At 40.0% G+C, this 19,517-nt stretch overlaps 1 protein-coding gene across 7 annotated transcripts in view; it reads right to left on the bottom strand.

Moving 5' to 3' along the window:
* Positions 1 to 19,517, bottom strand: part of LIMCH1 (LIM and calponin homology domains 1) — a 326,500-nt gene that overhangs the window by 112,668 nt on the left and 194,315 nt on the right. The gene's annotated exons all lie outside the window — the stretch shown is intronic.

The following is a 19,517-nucleotide window of genomic DNA, read 5'->3' as shown; positions in this document are numbered from 1 at the left end:
CATTCCCCCGATCATATTTAAAGGTCACAACCTCTCTGCTGAGAAGGCGAAAAAGTCAGCGAGAAAGGAAATACCAAAAGGTAAAAAACCAAAAGCAACCTTTGCACTCGTCAAAATATACCGTGGCCTGAAGGGGTTTTAGTATTTCGAATTTTTTGGCTGGAGAAAAGTTCACTTAAAATGTTCTGCTGATATTAAAACATATGCGAAAAGGAAGAAAAGGTATGCAGAGTAGGAATTTGAAGCAAAAAAGAGAAGTCTGGTGAAAACATCACTGCCACTCCTTTTATTCTTTTAAGTATATCGGGTTCTTAACCCAAATCGGGGCTGCCTTTACTATGCCAATTTTTTTCTCTGTAATTCAAAAAAGGTGTGGAGAAAAGATTGTCTTCAAATAACTCTCGATTCTCGACTTTGTAATCATGCACAAGTGGAAACCACATTTCATCTTCAAGGAACATTTTAAAAAAAGGATATTCAAAATAATAAATTTTCCATGGATACTGGTTTCCTCTTTCCAAGTTAGTGTTTGGCCTAATTTATACAATAAATCTAATGGGCAAGTTATCTCTCGCAAATAGCACCTAGCACATTCTTGGCATCTGAAAAGACTGAACATGCTGCATGTGCTCTTCATGTTCACAGAACAAGATATCTGAGAAAAAAATATCACTGAGTGGGAGGGTGCGCACAGAAATGTAGAGGCCACCAACTGGCTGCAAAAGGACCCTCTCCTATGCACTCAGCGTTTTGAAAGTGTATCCATGGGGCTGGAACCAAAGGACAAAAAGTACCGAGGCCCTGTAAGGTGTCTGGGACTTTGCAATTTATAATATATTTAATTCTAGCAACCTAGCTCTAACTATGTTTACCTTTACCTTAACAGGTGTGGGCAAAGAGGATGTTTAAAATAAGTTTGAGTTAATTGCCTAAGGAGTACAGAGTTTGTTTGGGATAGGAAAGTTCTGGAGATGAATGGTGGTGATGATTGCACAATAATGTGAATGTATGTAATGCTACTGAAATGTACACTTAAAAATGGTTAAGGTGGTAAATTTTGTGTTATATATATTTTACTACAAGAAAGAAAGATAAGTTTAGTCGTTTCCCCAGGTTACAGAATGTGTCCACAACAAAGCTGAGAGGTACGGCAGTCTGACTCAAAGCCCACAGTCTTTCCTCATATCTCTCAAATCACGATATGTCAATGGATGATGGTAATTATAAATATCATCATCCCCATTCTCATTCATTCTCACTTTTACCACTGGCTTGATGACTGCTTATTCTGCGCCAGACATCATCCTAGGCAACTTATTTGTATTTATATGCTTAGTCCTCACAGCAACCCTCCAAGGTAGGTATTATTATTATTCCCATTTTCCAAACGAGAAAGCAAAGTACAGAGAGGTAACACAGCGTCCTCAAGAGCACACAGCTAATCAAATCCAGGTAGTCTGATCCCAGATCTCTGGCTTTTTACCACTTAGTGCATTGTCTTCTGGTATGTAAATTTATGTACACAGCATATGAAGACATAAACTTCACTCGTCTCAAGGTGATTCACAAACCAAAAACGTCAAAAGGTTATAAATAATCTTTAGATAAGTTGAAATTCTAGTTCACGCGATGTGAACTAGTCTAGTTCACGCCTAGTTTCTGAAGACATCTATTTTAAAGATAGCTTAAATACCATCACGCATTGAATCCTCCTGGTGATTCTGGGCCACGTTCCCTCGGCACCGCCTGAGCCAACATGCACTCTCAGCTCTGAATATGGTGAGCGTCTATGACTTACTTCCCCACTCTGCATGCCGTGAGTTCTCAGCCATGAATTCATCCCCATGCGTGTAACCCACTATTGCAGGATTAGCACTGTGAGCAGTACTCCACATGTCTTCAGTAAAGTTTTCTTAAGTCACTTGGAATAGTGGAAATATTATTGCTATCTGTTCTTTAAGGGTCAGCTCTGTAATCATCAGGTTCTGGAGTGCTTATCAGTGGTAACTCTTTAATTACCCTTCCAGCCCCTTCATGGCAATCCAGTATCTTCAGGGTTTCCACTGCCCCTGGGGTCAATTTTGATCATTTGCATGTTGCTAAGTAATCATCCTTTTCCATTGGTTTTCACACCTCTTACTCAAGGATTGTTTATACACATCTCAGCATGATTTTAATTTTTCTTGTATCTATTGTTTTGTCATTTCTTTTATTTTTATTTGGACCCTGGCAGTCCAATGGTTAGGACTTGGTGCGTTCACTGCCATGGCCCGGGTTCAATCCCTGGTCAGGGAACTAAGGTCCTGCAAGCCGGGAGGCGTCGCCAAAAAAAAAGAGAAATGGACACACTGCTGCATGTACATTACACAGGCCCTTGTATGTTGCACAGAGAGGATGCTAGAGAAAGGCAGCCATCCCAGCCCATGTCTTTTGAAGCAGTTAAGTGTTTTAATTCCCTTAAAATGCTGTGAGAGTGTGCAGCGGGGGGAGGAGAAGGAGGACTTAAAGCAATTTTGCTGTTGTGCTCAGCACTGAAGAGAATATTTTTGAAACTAAAGACTGATTGAGACGGACATCAAAAGAGTTTGATTTGTTTGATGTTTGGACATATATACATGATGCAGATAACTGCTGGATTAATGATGACCGTCTGCACGCCAGATGGACCGTGTGACTGTGTCGAGACATCTGACTCAGCGCCATTTGAAAAGCAGATTAAGGTAAAACCATCCTAACACAAAGGATTGTGTTTCAGGGCACAATGTTCTATGGTTAGTTTAAAAAATTCAGCAAATTACAATTAACTTTTAAGACATCTCCTGCCTATGTCAATACCGCCGTCTAAGAATCAGAAGTGAGAAATGATTATGCCTGTCACTTTCTGTGACTGGGCAAGACTCTTACAGGACAGGCAGCAGGATGTGGTGAACTGCCCTGACACTGAGAGGTACATCGTTGGGTGTAGCACAACAGCTGCCTGTAGACTTACACAATCATTTTAGATTGGATATTTCTAAAAGCAGCTTTAAATTTGAGTAGCTGGACAAGCAAAAAGGAGAAAACAAAATAAAAGCAAAATCCCATTCTTCCAGAGCATTCTTTTAAGGGTTTTGTCCCACTAAAAAATTGTTTATTTTTCTTTTGTGAGCTTTTATTTATAAGAAATACAAATGGCCAATATGTGGGGGAAATTTTAACCTACTAAAAAAATGTTAATGCAAGTTAAAACAGCATAAAAAAACAGTTTTACCTTCAAATTGGCCAAGAGGAATACAAATGATAAGATCTAGTGTTGGGGAAGGTATGAAGAAGTTGGCAGTCTCATTTCCAGGTAGCAAGAGTGTGAATCGGTTCTCCACTACCTTTCAGAAGGACGATTTATTTTTTTATTTTTATTTTTTTAGAAGGGTGATTTCGATAAGAGCCAAAAGCCTTGGGATTTTGCATTTCTTGGATTCAGCATTCACCTTTCAAGAATATGTTCTAAAGACATAAACATGAATCATTCGCAAAGACTTTTGTAAAAGACAGCCCGCTGAAACATTGTTGAAAATGAAAAACTGGAAACAACATAAATGTTCAACAACAGGGGACTGCTTAAATAGAACTGTGGTATGTACTCATGTTGGAAACTATTGTGGTATATGCTTATGTTAAGCATTTAAATGATTTGAAGAATCTAAGCAGTATAATCCTGAAGTCCAAATTATACAGATTTTTAAAAGATGACTATAAAAAAATGACTTGCGGTGGAACTACTCAGAATAAGCATTATTAGCATTAGGATGTATAATTTTTAAAGCAATTTTCCTATGTAGATACATACTTTTTCCTCCCTTCTAAAAGTCTTCTGAGTGTTTTGAGTAGATGCTTTATTCACGTGATTAAAAAATACACAAAAGGTATACTGTGAAGTTTCCTTCCTATTTCTGTCCTCCAGTCACCCAGATTCCCACTCCCAAGACAAATAATATTTCCAGTTTCTTATATATTTTTCCAGAAGCATTTTGTGTGTATACAAATCTATGTACATATAGTCTACATCCTCTCCTACCTTTTTTTAACCCAAAGTATGTAAACCTTGCTTTTTAAAAATTATTGATCAACAGATAAAGACTGTCATCATTCCTTTTTTTATGATGAGGCAATATTCCATAGCACAAGCAGGCCAGAATTAAGATAAACATATAATTTATTGTGCAAATTAAGACACTCTTAAAAGGGATGCTATTACTAATTACAGTGGAGCAACAGACATAAATCAGGATTGTCTCAGACTAACCTGGAAGTAGGGTCATCCTCACCATAAATGACTACAACTTATTAACCAGTCCCCTTCGATGGAACTAAGGTTATTTCTAATCTCCTGGAGCGAAACATGCTGCAATGAAAAACTTTATATATGTGTCATTTTACACAAGTGGGAGTGCATCTGTAGGGTATAATACTTAGAGTGAAACTGCTTAGTCAAAGGATATCTGCATTGTTTTTTTTGATAGATATTTCCAGATTGTCATCCAAAAATGTTGTTAATTGTTTTCACATTTTTTTCTAAAATAAGCAGGTGTTGCTTTTACAGTAAGATGAAACAATAAGTTGCTTTTAAAATTAAAAGTAATGTGAAAAATGTAGATTTAACAAGTTTAAAGCATTCTCAATCATAAAAACATATAGAAACACAAGACTGGAAATAATGAAAGTTAAGCATATTTAGACTACATGGAAATTTCGAAACAATCATAAACCCCACCAGAAATGTTGCAAATGAATAGATTACGCAGTCAGAGGGTGAACTAAAAAGCACTTTGTAAATACAATGCTTATTAAACTCAGTGTGCGCCTCTTACCCTCCTTTGATTTTGTATCTTACACATTCTTCTTTTTGTCCAACTAGGCAAGTTAGTTTTCATTTGAAGTCCGGAAGTGACAACAAATGGCTGAATGAAGCCTGTCATTTTCTTTTTTCCCCTCAGAGAACAAACAGTTCCAGAAAGGCAGTCCTACTACTTTGGGGCAGCTATTGTAGTATCAACAGTATCTGTTTCAGCTGCTGGACCTGAAACTCAAAAGGGGTAGGGAAAGCTCCCGTGAGGGCCAACGGTTTGGGAGTATCTGCTAAAACGGAGCCATCTCAAACTACAGGAAGCAAATACTCACTGCCTCCGAGACAGACTCATTCCTGCTTCGTGTATGTAAGCTCTGGGAGAAAAGCCCCAGATTCTTTCACTTATGAAATGAAATCCACCCTTGCCAAAATATGTTCTAATAATCTCATATAGTCAAGCCTTAACCTTAAACATTTTCCTGCTCCTCACAAGACATGCCCAATCTCAGCTTTATATTTATCATAGAAATTTGTATGCCAAGAAGTTACAAGACCAAGTTCAGAGTGTTCTCAAATGTATAAGGGAGAATTTCATATCCGCGTGATGAAACATTTCAAAATTATTTCCAAAAGACTACCTGCCAAAAGGCATACACTTTTAAAATCTAGAAACTCTAATGAGTATGTGAAACCATAGATAATGCTGGCAAACAATAACTACTTCCTGAATGACTGAATTTGGGGTGAGACAGATATGTACCTAGTAAATCCACACCTGATACCATAATTCCGAGCTAACAGGCAAAACTTCACTTTTTCAATCACGACGCCTTTAAAAATCAGAGATGTTAAAGAAATGCTAATTTTGTAAGTGTCTTCACACTTAAAGCAGTGACAACAGCTACTGGTCACGGAATAATTAGTTTTCTATTGATGGATATTTAGGCTGTTTCCAATCTTTTGCTACTTCAAAATATGCTGCAATAAATAATGTGTGTGTGTGATTTCACACAAGTGGGAGTGCATCTGTAAGTTAGAAGCAAAACTGTGCTACGTATCTCAAAGACATTATTCTTCTCATTCTCACTACAGCCCTACAAGGTGGCTCGGTAGCTCCTACTTTACAGACGAGGAAATTAAAGGTAAGACCTAGAGTGGTGGAATGCTTTCCCCATGGCCATACAGCCACAGCGGTAGAGCTGGGACTCACACCTAATCTCAAATGCCCACTACCCTCCCTCGTACAGTCTCATAGATATGTTCCCGTAAAGCCTCAAATAAACAGCGTAATAGAAATTCCAAGCCACACAAAGTCTTGATAACTTATATTTACCAAATTAAAACAATGGCAGTAGTTATGGATAAACAGATAGGTTTGTGGCCTGTACTAGTCATCCAGCGATGGGTCTGAATCCTACAATATGAATAGACCCTCATGGGTACTACTGAAACCCAGGAAGGACCCCCCACACACCCTAAGCATATTTTGCCTTTTTAAAATTTTCATTCAACGACCCCTGTCAGATCCCACCTGATATTGTGCTTGACACCTGCCTGGCATAAAGGCAGGCCAGTGAAACCCATGGTAATTCCTGGGTGTGCTTTCTAAAAAGAGGCATGTTTGTTTAGTTTGGCACAAATTCCCTCACAGGTGGCATATAAGAGAGATTTGTCTTCTTAGTTATATTATGTACAAGAGCTTATAGCAAGGGTCCAGGGCTCAAAAATTTTTAAATAGTTCTCAGAGCTAAGGACCAAACAGCCATCAGCCTTTATCAACCTTTTTGAGAGGGACTTGACAATATGTCTCAAAAACCTTAAAATATGTGTTTTCTTTGATCTAACAATTTTACTATGGGATTTTTTTTTCTTTAAAAAGATCAGGAAAAAAAGATTTATGTACACTATTATTCATCACAAGTTTATAATAACTTAAAAATGCAAATAAACCAAATGCCCAACAAAGAGAGTATACTTAAATAATTTGTTGTATGTCCATATGGGGAAAAAATATACAGCCACCAAATTGACGTTTTCAAAGAGTACTTAACAACGTAGAAACCCTCACGATCAGGGACAAAGGAAAACAAAGAATAGAAGATGGATGTGTAGTAATAACCTCAACTATGTCATTTGTATACGTACTCATGTACAGAGAAAAAAACCAGGACTGTAACCCAGAATGTTAACATCTCCAAGTGGACTGTTATGCATAATATCATTTTCCCTCCTGTATATTTTTTGATTTTTATGTTCATATAGTGATTATCTATTATAGTCAAATCCAGAACAAGATGACAAATAGTGGTTTTTAAAAAAAGATTCTTTAAATTGATTGTTGATGCTGTTGACTTTCTCAGCCTTGGGGCTTCTCCAGTTACAGCCAAGCCAGTTCGACATGGGCTATTTCTCTCTTGCCTTCTGCAATCTGACCAATTCACTGCTTACTGGTATCACCACTGGTGTAGAAAGAGGGAATGCGATAGTGAAACTCAAAGCCATCTTTTTGTAGGAGAGACTGACTGCCATATATTTGTTTGGAAAAGATCTGAAAGCCCAACTTGGGCTAAAGTTACTTACAGATTTCCTTTATCTGTATAACCCCTGATGTAGAAATTGTTCCATTACTGTAGACAACTCTATCTTAGTCTGAGGGAAAAAGAATCTCTCAGCTAAGAATTTCCATGATGTCACTGAATGGCAACAGCCCCTGTGAAGCACCTGAATCCTACTATGTGAACACCCGTCTGCCTCTTCTGCCAAGTTCCACACTCCTGGTGCCTCACGACGGCAAAGTCCTTAACTAACCAAGGAGTCATGAACTAGGTCCTTCCCCAGTTCTAAGCCAAAGTCCTATCCAACTGTCACGATGCTGAAATCAAAACACGAAATCTGTGTGGCAATATTCTGGTTATACACTGTCACAAATTCTAATTCTAGTTCATTTCAGCCTGACCTGGCATTATTCGTTTCTGTGTTTTCTCTTCCTTGCTTATAAAAGAATCTGTTCCATGTTATTTTTCTTAACCGTGCTCATTTAAAATCTGCTACTAAGAGCCTTGCTTTCTTTTGCCACAATATCTTATCTCACAGACCCTCTTTTATTTACTTCCCTGTCAAATTCTATATCACTCAAACTCCACTCTTAATTTTGCTCCAGGAATTAAGATGTCTCATATTTTCTTTCCTTAAGTAAAAAACTAGGACTGTAAAAAGTTGTGGAATTTTCAAGCTGGGGCATTGGGATATGGTATTAATATAAAACCCACTCCAGTGGTAACCTACTTAATTCCAACATATTGCTAATTGTCAAATCTTTGTTCCTTTGTGATTCTAAAACTGCGTGTATCTCTATACAATTTATAATAATTTGAATGGGGCATTTGCAAGACCATATTCTTGCATCTGTGAAGATACTGTTACTTATATTACATTTACAGATGGAGCTGAGCTTGGAAAAGGAAAAGTTCGAGAAAGTTGAGTTCAGTTCAGCAGCTACAGTTTCTCATTCTCTCATCATCAGAGCTCACATTCATTCTCTCCACTTGCTCCTACCCATATCAGCAAACCAACCAATAAATATTTCTGAGAACTGTCCTATTCATCTTTCATTCATGCTTCAGTAGAAATCATTATAGATTAAAATATTACCAGTCTCATTCTATTTCTGGTTTACTATAAAGGCATGTATAAAGCATCCCAATAGATATTCAGGCTCTATAAATACTCCTACTAGGGGAAGGGGTGAATTTTTGAGGCGATTTGGCTTTTCAACATCCTTGACATCAAACCACATAGGAGTCGTCTACTTCACCTTCCTGTGAGGCCAGGCTCCACTTTGGAGATCCACTGTGTTATCCTGTGGTGATATCTTAGAAAACCCAGTACCATATTCCATGGTCAAACACATCAGCCAGCAAGCTCTGTCTCACTTGCAAAATACACTAGTTCTTGGACCTCATAACCAGCTTCTAACCCCCTGGTCACTCAATGGAACACGTTGGCTCCATTACAAATTCATGGTTTCCAAACTCATTGAGTCCAGTCCTCTTCCCTTCCCCTCAGCAACTGATCCAACCTCCCATTTCTCTCTGTGTGCTTTATATGCAATGCTCCTCTCACTTGTTTTTAGATGTCTTTGCCTGCTGCTGCACAAAAATGATACTGTCACACTCCATTCCTCATTTACACACTCATGTTCACCTCCTTTCCCCTGGTCTGGGCACACAAGAAGTCTCCCCTTCCTTGTCAAGGTCATCCCTTCCTATCTTCCAAGACTTCATCCTACCTATTTTACCCTCTCTCCTATCTCTTTTTTTTTCTCACCAAGCTTCCTTTCTTTGTCCTATAAATAAGACAAAAAAAAAAAATTCTTACCCTACAGATAAGTCCTGCAAGGACTGAATGTCTCCCTCAAGTTGACACCCATTCTCTCCCTTTCCTTCTTGTTCCCAGTCACAGTCTTTATTCTCTCCTCCAGTTTGCTCCTCTTCACTATTGACTTCAATTCTCAGCATTTGGTACAAATGTTCTTAAGGTCAACAGTCATCCTGTACTTTTTAATTCAAGAGAGACTTTGCAGTTCTTACAATGGGCTAATCCTCTACCTGCATTTGACACAGTTCATTACCTTTTCTTCCTTGAGACATTTTCCTTCCTATTGATGCTATAATGTTCACTTTCCAATATTTCTCTGCCTTCTTTTCTCCATCTTCTTCCTGAGTTCCTCTTTCTCGACCATTTATTAAATGACAGTTTCCCGAAGTCAGACTCCATGACTGATTACTCTTCTCAGCCTATTCTTGGGCAATGCCCTTCATCATTTTGGTTTTAACCTTTGCCTAAACATTTATGATTCTTAAATCCTTCTAGACTGTCCAGAACGACCTACAGGACATCTTTATGCCACAAAATGCCCAGAGAATGGACACTGTTATGGATGGTACTAAGCGACAATTTCCTCCTTTCCAAGGTGCTGAGGTCCAAAATCATGACTCATTCTGTCTCCAAAACTATTGCCTCTGCCTAAATGTATGCATGCAAACAGGAATTAATATGGGTTTCTATCTGCTCCACTGCAACACTAATGCACACCGCAACGTCTAAAAAAAGTGGGCTGAATAGAACAAAAGCAAGGCTTAAACTTCAGGTTCAACAGCTCCTGTTGAAACCATAGAATCTCTGCAGTAATCAAGCAGAGGTGGGGCCACATGTTTTGAGATCATTTACTTAAACCCCTTGGGAGACAAATTTCTGTTAGAGTTATATTCAGAATGTCTCAGGTAGGAGCTTCGCTTTAGGACTACTGTTTAAAGCATGGAATGGGCCCAGAATTGAGAGTGCCACGCAGGCTTACCAATTTCCAAAGTTCAAAGTGATGCAGCTGAAACTAACGTTTCCTGGGGGCCACAGAGTATACTGTCAAGGGTATGGCTGTGAGTTACGGAGACACTGGGACACTCACCTGACATCCCACACGGAGACCCGACATCACACCACCATTCTGTAAACATACGGCTAATGCTGTGCTCTCGGCCATGTGCTATGATGGCTGCCTTTTAGTTTTCTCTTTTCCTCCTTGAGAAATTCAGGCACAATGGCAAGAGAAATGCTAGATAGCTAGTATAGGAACTTTTCTGCAAAAACCCTTCACTGATGATGATGAGGAAGAAGATTGCTCTAATCAACACATTCTTTCTCAATGGTGAATTTGATGCACAGGCAGAACTGGGAATCTGCTTTTCAGTAGCATTTTTGGAGTCCTTCTTATGTAGCATTATCTCTGAAACTGTCCCCAGTATTGAATATGGCTCTGGACTTTATGACCTTGACAACTCATCTCTAGTAATCTGGGTATGTAGGATACATTAATCATACTACTTGGTAAGAACGATGTACTGGAGTTAATGCGTTCAGCCAGAGTGGGAAAAAAAGTCCTAGATTTCAGCTGTATCTTCTTTTAGAGTTTTTCATTGAGGGCTGGCCTTTTATTCTTATGCTTCATGTTTCCAGGCAGGGGAAACTCCATTGGAATAACACTCCCAGGCATGTACTGCCACCCTGCTTGTGAGTTACCTGAGTGCTGAGTACGGGAGAAGCGACAACATTTTCAGCCAGCTTCCTACAGCTGCTGGCAAGAAGCATGCTTTCTCTCCTACTCCAGACTGTATGTCTCACAGGCACAGCTCCTACAGATGCATTGCGACTTCTCCCTGGGGCTGCCTGGGTGAGTCGTCAGGGCTGAGGCACACGTGCCAGCCCAAAGTCACAGTCCGCAACCCAGCTCATCTTGGTAAGAAAGTGAGCATTGTGATTTTTATCTGTCTCACTGCTGCATCTCTCAAGCAGATTAAGAGGTGATGACTCATCATTAGTCGTGAGAAACAAAACCAGCTATTAAACAGTATCTATGCTGGTTTGGGTTCAGACATTTATAGAGTCAATTCTTCTCTCTTTCCCTTGGTGGTTCATTTTTTAGTACAAAGTTAAGAAGCACACAAAAAAAGTTTTTTTAGGTACTTAGCACATTTCTCTATTACATTGTTTGTATTTTCATTACACCCTTATCTGGAAGGCCAACAGGATGAAAAACTGGAAATACAAACACAAATAGCAAAAAGAGAAGAATATTTAGTGAGATTGTCAGTGAGCAAAGACAAGCAGGGTGACCTGAACAGGGAAGTAAATAACATGTCTCAAAGACGTAGAATTTGGGAAAATACTTTTAAATGTTTATCCTTGCAATCAATTTCAGAGTCAGGCATCCTCTTTCAACAGTTCCTTACTCTTTACAGGAAATGCCAACACCTAGACTTGTAGCCTGGCTCTAATTTATGACAAAGACAATTTACGTTCAATCATATATCCTACAACATCCACAGACATTTCATCAACGTTTTGGTCCATTTTAGCAGCGTCATATTTTTCTTACTCAGTCTTTCTGAAGGAAAGCCAGAAGAAATAATCCATTTTAGGGTATTTTTCTAGCATTGGTGTTTGAAGAAATTTAGATCTAAAAATAAGTAGAACATTATGTCACTAGAGTTTTGAATACACAAACTCAACGTCCGTATGGGTTGAATTCCATGACACCCCATTCCAAGGGACTGTGAAATTCTTCTTGTCCTGCAATTCTGGTGTTTCAAATAGTGTGTAACATTAGCAGGCCAAGGTTGGGTCTTGATAATCTTCTTTAAAAAATTATTTTCAGATCACATGATTTATTGTAAAGCAATAGGAAATCTTTCTTTGTGGTGAGTCTAATTTCACTATCACTTTTAGTTATAAATACTGGGTTCTACTGACCATTTATTCTCAAAAGCCATTTTACTGCCTATGTAAGTAAATGTCAGAGCTGCAAATCTTAAAGAAATTAATTACCTATGAGGTGAAACCAACTTGTAATCGTTTCTGATGCCACTTAGTTATGGAGTTGTAAAAAAGGGTTATTACTAATTCACAGGGGTAGAAATATGTCCAAAGATAAACACAGAAAGACCTGGTTTCTAATCATGCCTTTCCCACTTACTGGTGGTATTGGGTGAGCTACAAAACCTCTCTAAGTCGCAGGTTCCTCACCTGTAAAGTGCAATAAAATGTACCTACCAGGTTTTCCTGAGGAATAAGTGAGATAATTTAGGTACAGTTCTAACGCCAGTACCAAACACCAAGTAGGTAGTAAAAAAGTGTGGGCTCTGGATTTTAATTCTGGCTTATAACTAAAACTTATCACTAGTATTGCTGCTACTGTTGAGCTCGTCATGGTTATTATTGAATGAATGTTCCACTTATTCAGTTAAGGGCAAGTCAAAAAGAAAATCATGTTTATAAAATTAAAATTAACACTGATAGTCCAAAACATGCCAGGCACTGTTCTGAGGGCTTTAAATGTGTTAACTCATTAATCCTGAAAACACCTTCATTTGAATATTATCCTGTTTACAGCATAATATATGAGAAAACCAAAGCACAGAGAGGTTTAGTAACTGCAGCATGCACTCACAGCAAGCAGCTGAGCCAGGGTCCAAACCCAGACAAGCCCCACCCTTTTGCCCTCGGGTTCTGTCATCTGCCTCCCTGTGCCTACCCGTCAGTCTTATATTATGCCATGAGGGACCATTTGGCAGAGCCCTTGGTAGTTCCATCACTGAAAGGAAGAACAGGTTTAAGAACAGAGAAGTCCGGGTAGGTAGGTTTTGCAACTATTCTGATGGGTATTTTGGGGGCACTTACAACAGCATTGCTGGTTGGCATCAAAGAACTGTAGGACTGACAATGACTGAATCCTCACCGGGGAGCTGTCCAGCCTGAGCTTGAAAGGCTTCAATGATGAGGAAGTGACTGATCTCTAATGCATTTCAACCCATTTTGGGGGTAACTCTGAATGTGATATAAAACTTTTCTGTTGTGCCAGCAGGGTGTTCCCAACCATTTCTCCTCATTGGTTCTAATTCTACCCCCATGAAACTGCCTCCATCACACTCAGGCTGTCTTCCACCTGATGGTCCTTCCGCATTTTGATATTTCCTCCCGTCTCAACTCAGTCTTCCCTCCCTCACACTCAAAGCCTCACAACTGCATCATCCACGTGACATGACCCTTAGTGTCCTCTCCACCAGGGATCCCCATTTTAGTGGTTAAGAGTTCAGGGGTGGGGTGATACAGACATTGGTTTACACCCCGGTTCTGTCTTACTTATTTGGTGGCCGTAGACAAGTTTTCTTATCTGTGAAACAGGAGTAAGAATATCTAAATACATTCTTGTGAGAATTAAAGAAGAAATCCCCAAGAACATAGTGCTGTGCCTGATACACAGTATATGTCCCCAAATGGAGTTGCTTGTAGCTGTTCTCATCCTCCTCTTGGATGTTGTGACAGTGTGGGGACACAAATGGAATGTGACACCTAATCTGGTACAGAGTCAGGACAGCACAGGCAGTGCTGGAAAGACACTGATTCCCAAGCTGCACTGCACACGTCGCAATTCCTCTCCCAGGAATGAGAGCCAAAACGCCTGCTTCTCCCTCTCTCAGCATTGCTTATCTGGGATTTGGAGGTTTCACTGTTTCCCACTCCAAGCACCCTAGTGGTAACAGATACACGGACCTTGTAAAACATAATGGAATTCTTTGTAGTGAAAGATATAAAAGCTAACTGGTATTTTTTACTATGAGACAAGGGAAATTATGAAAACCGTAAGACTTTAGAACAATGAAAACAGACACAACAAATACCAGCTTGGAAAAAAAAAAAAAAGTACCGAAGTAGCTAAACCCCTCCTGGGATTTGTTACTTCCAAACGTCTTTCCTAAGATGTCAACCCTTAGGATGGAGAGCAGTCAAACCACTAGGCATAAACCAAGGAAATCCCGGCTTAGATACTGAGCCGCGCTTAGAGCGGTGACAACTTGAAAACAAAATCACTGTAAACGCACATGAGCTTTTAGGCACAGTCCAGTCGCTTTCACGATTGTCCCAAGATCTAATCTGGGGACAGTCTTTATTTATATATTATTCTCTTATTTGTTTTTAATGGAAACAATTTACCCTTCAAGTAATTCAGACTTCCTAAGGACGCAATGGTTTATAGTGGAAACTGACATCAGTCATGCTAATGCTATTCAAGCCGCTGTGACGTTTCAGGAACACAATATATTCATTTCTCTGAGGACAAAGCAGGAATCATCTCTCTCTTTGGTACTTCCCCACAGAACCTAGCACAGACCTTTAACCATATTATATACTCAATAAGTATTTTCTGAATAAATGTTCCTGAACTGCAAAAAAGCAGACCTTTGTTTTTCATTATATTGACCTTGAGCAACAAGGCTTTCAAAGGAACCAGGAGTCCTCTATGCATAAAGTTGGAAACAGCCTCTGAGTTCTATCCCCACTCCTGCTAGCAGAACAAATAAGCCAGGGAAGCCCCTAGAGTCAGCTGCCTGAGTTCTAATTTGAGGTCTAGCATGTTGGAGAAGTTACCTCACCTCTCTATGCTGCTTTTCTCATCTGTAAAATGAGGATAGTAATATTATCTGTAATATTATTAGGGGTAATAGGCTTTTTATGAGAAGTAAGTATAATATATAAAGTACTTAAAGGAGAGCTTTTGACCTGTGAATGGTGACTCAGTATAATGTGAGCTATTGTATTATTTGCTAGTTGAAGGGCCTGGGGTAAGTCACTTAGCCACCGAACTCCACTCTGTCCTCATGTGTAAAGCAAAGAGTACAATCACAGCTGCAAAGGTCTTCCTGCTCTAGGATGGAGCAAAGGGGACTGATAAGGGATCCAGCACTTCTGACCTAGAGGGAATCGGAAGGAGGACCTTGACGGAAAAGTTTCTGATTATTGGTATGAGAATGAGGAGGTAGGCAAAATGTAAGGGTCTTCTGTTTCCATCTCTAACATAGATATCTTGTGACTTAAGAAATAAAATCTGATGATACCTGGCTAGTGTGAGGAAAGCCGTCATGTATTAAACCTGACCTGGAGGTGGGTGGTTTCTAGAGAGGGAAGTTGGAGCAGAGCTGTGCAAGGCATTCACAAGCAGTGTTCATGCATCTCTGCAGGATGGGAGAGAGGAAGACTCTGTTCTCCAAAGCATAGCTGCTTTTTAAGCCATTGGCTTATTGGATTTCCCAGAATGTCCCCCGAATTGCTCAGTTACTATACTGATTCAGGACAATGGAGAAAAGAAATTTGCTCTGCTTCTTGTTATCTATCACTCTAAGTAATTTAATTCTGCCCCTTTGTATAGGAAAACACTAAAATCCATCTGAAAACATCTGGGCTGGTCACTTGCATTTGGAAGATACTTCCTTCACTTTACAAGCTATTTGTGGGGCTATGATTTTCTGTGCTCTAGGTATATCTCTGGAGGAGGAATTAGGGGGAGAATAACATACATGGAATGTGGACACCAGGATACCGAGGGCTTACTCTATGCCCACACAGTGCTGGCCACTTTATGTGTGTCACCTTTTATTCATACAAGGATCTCTGGAACGCATTACCACTAAGTTTCATAGATCAAAGACTCCGAGTGTTTAGCAAGGTATGTGACTTGCACATTGTCACAGGTGATAGCACTGGATTTGATCCAAGGTCTCTACTGTCCACAGTTCATGCTATAAACCTTCAACTTCTAAAGGGAGAAGATAAACCTTCCCAATTTAAATACACTGACATTTACAAGATAATTCTTTCCAGTGTTCCATTTGGAGAGGAAAAAAGACCCATTCTCATTAGAACTGGCGCTGTTCAATTTAACCTAGCTAAGAATGCTACAATTGGGGGATTAAACCCTTTCATAATATTCTGCCAGTGTTTATCACCACCCATGTCATTTGGAACATCTTTTCTGTAAAATGTCTATCAGTTCTAGCAAAAGGGAAAGCAAGAAAACCCCCCCAGTGGCCCAATGAGAGCAATACATTCTCCCTGGTACAGATATTCAAATATCTATCTAATAAGAAGGTAATTCTGTCAAACCCTTAGTCCCACAGAAGAGATCAACACTTATTTCCATAGTCTAGTCTGAAATTCCCCATTTTAAGTGTTTCCACACCAATAATCACAGCTGCAGTGAAATAGCCCTCCTCTAAGTACTAGGGTAATAATCTTAAATTTTGCTGGAGATTTTGCTATCTGATTGCACAATTTATATTACAGCTAAATTTATTTATTTTAGGACAGGATGACTGAATCCATGCTAATCTTCATGATAGGTCAAAAAACACTTCCTTTTTATCTAAGCATTTCACCAAAACTGTTATCCTTTTACCATACTTATTGACATTTCCTCTTTTCCTTTCATTTCTGGGTAGAAACTTTGCTAACTGACATTCTGACTTTTTTGAATGGGGACAAAGGAAAGCTAAAATAACAACTCCAAAAAGGCTGACTGCCCTCACCACAATAAGGAGGAGAAAACTTCCCGGACACGCCAATCACTCACCCCAAGGTAAGACATGAACATTTTTAAAGGGAAGCAAAGAGTGTGTGGAACGTTCTGACTAAAAAGTGAGGGAGTGGTTTATTAATCACTATACCAAGTGGAGGGGAGGTCTGAGGCCTCTCTCTCAAAAGAGTAAGACTGGACTCTGCGTCATCCCAGGCTCGGCCCCGGCACTGGCAGCACCTGGAAAAGGCACGGATGCTCTGGCAACTTTTCAAGCTGCTGAGAGGCCCCCAACAGAAGCAAAAATGAAGTAAAACCCCAAACCCACAGCAATCATGACACTGCCTGTAAAAGCGGGTGAGACGTGCAGAAAATGTTTTATAACCAGAATTTTCTCTAGACAGAAGGCTTTTTAGAGGCCTTCGGGGAGATTTCTGAGGATTCTTAAATACCATTTCAAGCAAATGTTTATTGAAGTGCATGCTCTTGTGACATCCTTCTGTTTCTTCACTGTATAATTAGGAGGCATAAAGGATAGAATTGTTGGGGTATTTTTCCCATCCTGCTATGGCTTCAGTCTCTTTTGTTGATCAAATTCCCGGTAGGAGTTTAGTCAATGTCAGTGGAATTTTTTAAGATTATCCATTTCTTTTTTTTTTTTTTTCATGATGCTTGTTCCATATTTTAATGTCCAAGAAAATGAATTTAAGAGAGATTTAGAAAATGTTGTAGACTAGTTTGGTACACAGGATACAGCACACAAACTCCCCCTTGAAAACCATAAGCAAGACTTGAAAGCCTCATATTTATTTACAGGCTTTTTCTCGAAACCACACACACAAGTGTAGTGACTATATATCCTAATTAGTTTATCTGTATTCTGCTCATGCATTGCTATGCTCAAAAAACTTTAAAATTTTCATCATCATTTACAAAGCAGCCCTGACTCACCAAGATTTACAAAGCAATCAATGGCAAAGTTAACTGGAATCTAGATTTTCTAACACCTACAGAAAAATCCATGCAGTTCTGAAAAAAAGAAAATACAGCCAAGGAAGCAAGACTTAATTTCAGTATGGCATTTCTAAACCAGAGAGAGGGAGACAGAGAGAGAGAGACAGGAAGAAAGAGTCATTTACAATGGATTTAAATCCATACTAAGACAGTATTGTTTCTTTTCCTTTTGCCTTTAGGTTGGCTGGATTAAGCAATTCAGGGTCTGGAAGAGGCAGACAAGTTCTACAGATCCAGCTCACCATTTGGGTCTTCTCATGGATCTGAAATATCCTGGAGAGGAACACAGTCAGAATAGTTTTGTACCCAAACTCAGGAAAGACAGTAAAGAGGGGAGTGATGAGGATGAAGCTCGGGAAAGGGGCAACTAGATTTGAGGGAGGAGAGGACCAAGGTTTTTGTTCATGTCTATATGCCTCAGAAGCCTGGGCTTTTATCATTAACAGGGTGTTGCCTTCACTTGCCCTTATAATTATACATGATAAATTATAGCCAGACCTGTGTGGTCTTGAAAGCCTTGAAAAGAATTTAAGGAATTTGAAGTCTTTCAATGTTGTTCTGAAGGGGCAAGAGAGTAACATAATCCCCACTGTGTGACAGGAGCTTTGACAAAGCCCAGAAGGAACAGAAAGGAAGAGATGATGGATGTGAGAGAGAGGCCTTGGGTGGAATGTACAGGACTTTGGAACGACTGGATGTAGGGGTGAGCGCTGGGAATGCCTTTGAGCAGATGGATGAAAAGATGGTGTTGCCATGAAGGGAAATTGGCTATTAAGGGAAATAAGGTCTGCTGATGTGGAGATCAGTTATGTTTTTCATGGAATGAAACTGAGGAACTGTCAGGAACACAGGAAGAGGGAGACAAAGCCCTGGAGAGAGGTTGGGACTGCCTATACGTAGGAGCCCCTGGCACAGGGACCTGGGTCCTCAGAATGTAGACGGGGGTTGAAGTGAAGGGAGTGAGCAGGATGTCAGGGGAAATGAGGTAGAGGGGGTGCAACAAGGACCAAGGCCAGACCCGAGGAAATGCCTGCACTGCGCAGGGTCAGGAGCCATATAAAGGACCCAAGGGGGAACCAGGAGCTCTCGTATCACACCATCAAGAGAAGAGGTAATTTCTAGCTGGGACTGGTCAATGATATTGGTCCTGTGGAAGGTAGCTGGTGACCTCTGGTGACTCAGAGAGTAGGTTTAACCCAGGTTAGAGGTGGGAGTCAGTAAAGGGTTAAGATGTGAGGAGATGCTAAGGACAGGGATGATGTGAATGCAGAACAGCTTGAGGAAGAGGATGGAGAGAACAGAAGTTGGAGGATGCAGCCAGGTTCAGGAAAGCGGGCGTTAAAAGCAAGAAGGGGCGGAGTAGGTTTGTAGACTGAAAGGAAGGAGCTGGTGGTGAGGTGAGGGGTGGAAGATGTAAGAGGGATGGGCTACAATAGTGGGGCCTGGTCCAGGAAGGTTCTGGAAGAAAGTAGGATCAATCAGGATTGTGGGAAGAAGAGTAGGACACAGGCTCCAAGGAACACGTGAGACAGAGAGGAAGGAAGTTGAAGGTGCTGCTGAAAGACGACTTGAAGCTGGACATGCAACTTATTTTCATTATGTTTTAGTGGCAACACCAGCAAGAGTATCATTTCAAAACCTACTATTCCCAGAGTACTATATTTAAAAAAAATGTTAAGACAAATTTTTAAAACCCTGCCTTCCGGCACATACCTTCATAAACCTCCCCCTGCCCTGCGGAACTAACCTGCTACACTAGACAAAAGATTTATCTTT

Source organism: Hippopotamus amphibius, chromosome 3 (assembly GCF_030028045.1).
Source record: "Hippopotamus amphibius kiboko isolate mHipAmp2 chromosome 3, mHipAmp2.hap2, whole genome shotgun sequence".
NCBI classification, from domain to species: Eukaryota; Metazoa; Chordata; class Mammalia; order Artiodactyla; family Hippopotamidae; genus Hippopotamus; species Hippopotamus amphibius.
The sequence above is the reverse complement of the archived record's forward strand: the minus strand, read 5'-3'. Positions and strand labels throughout refer to the sequence as shown.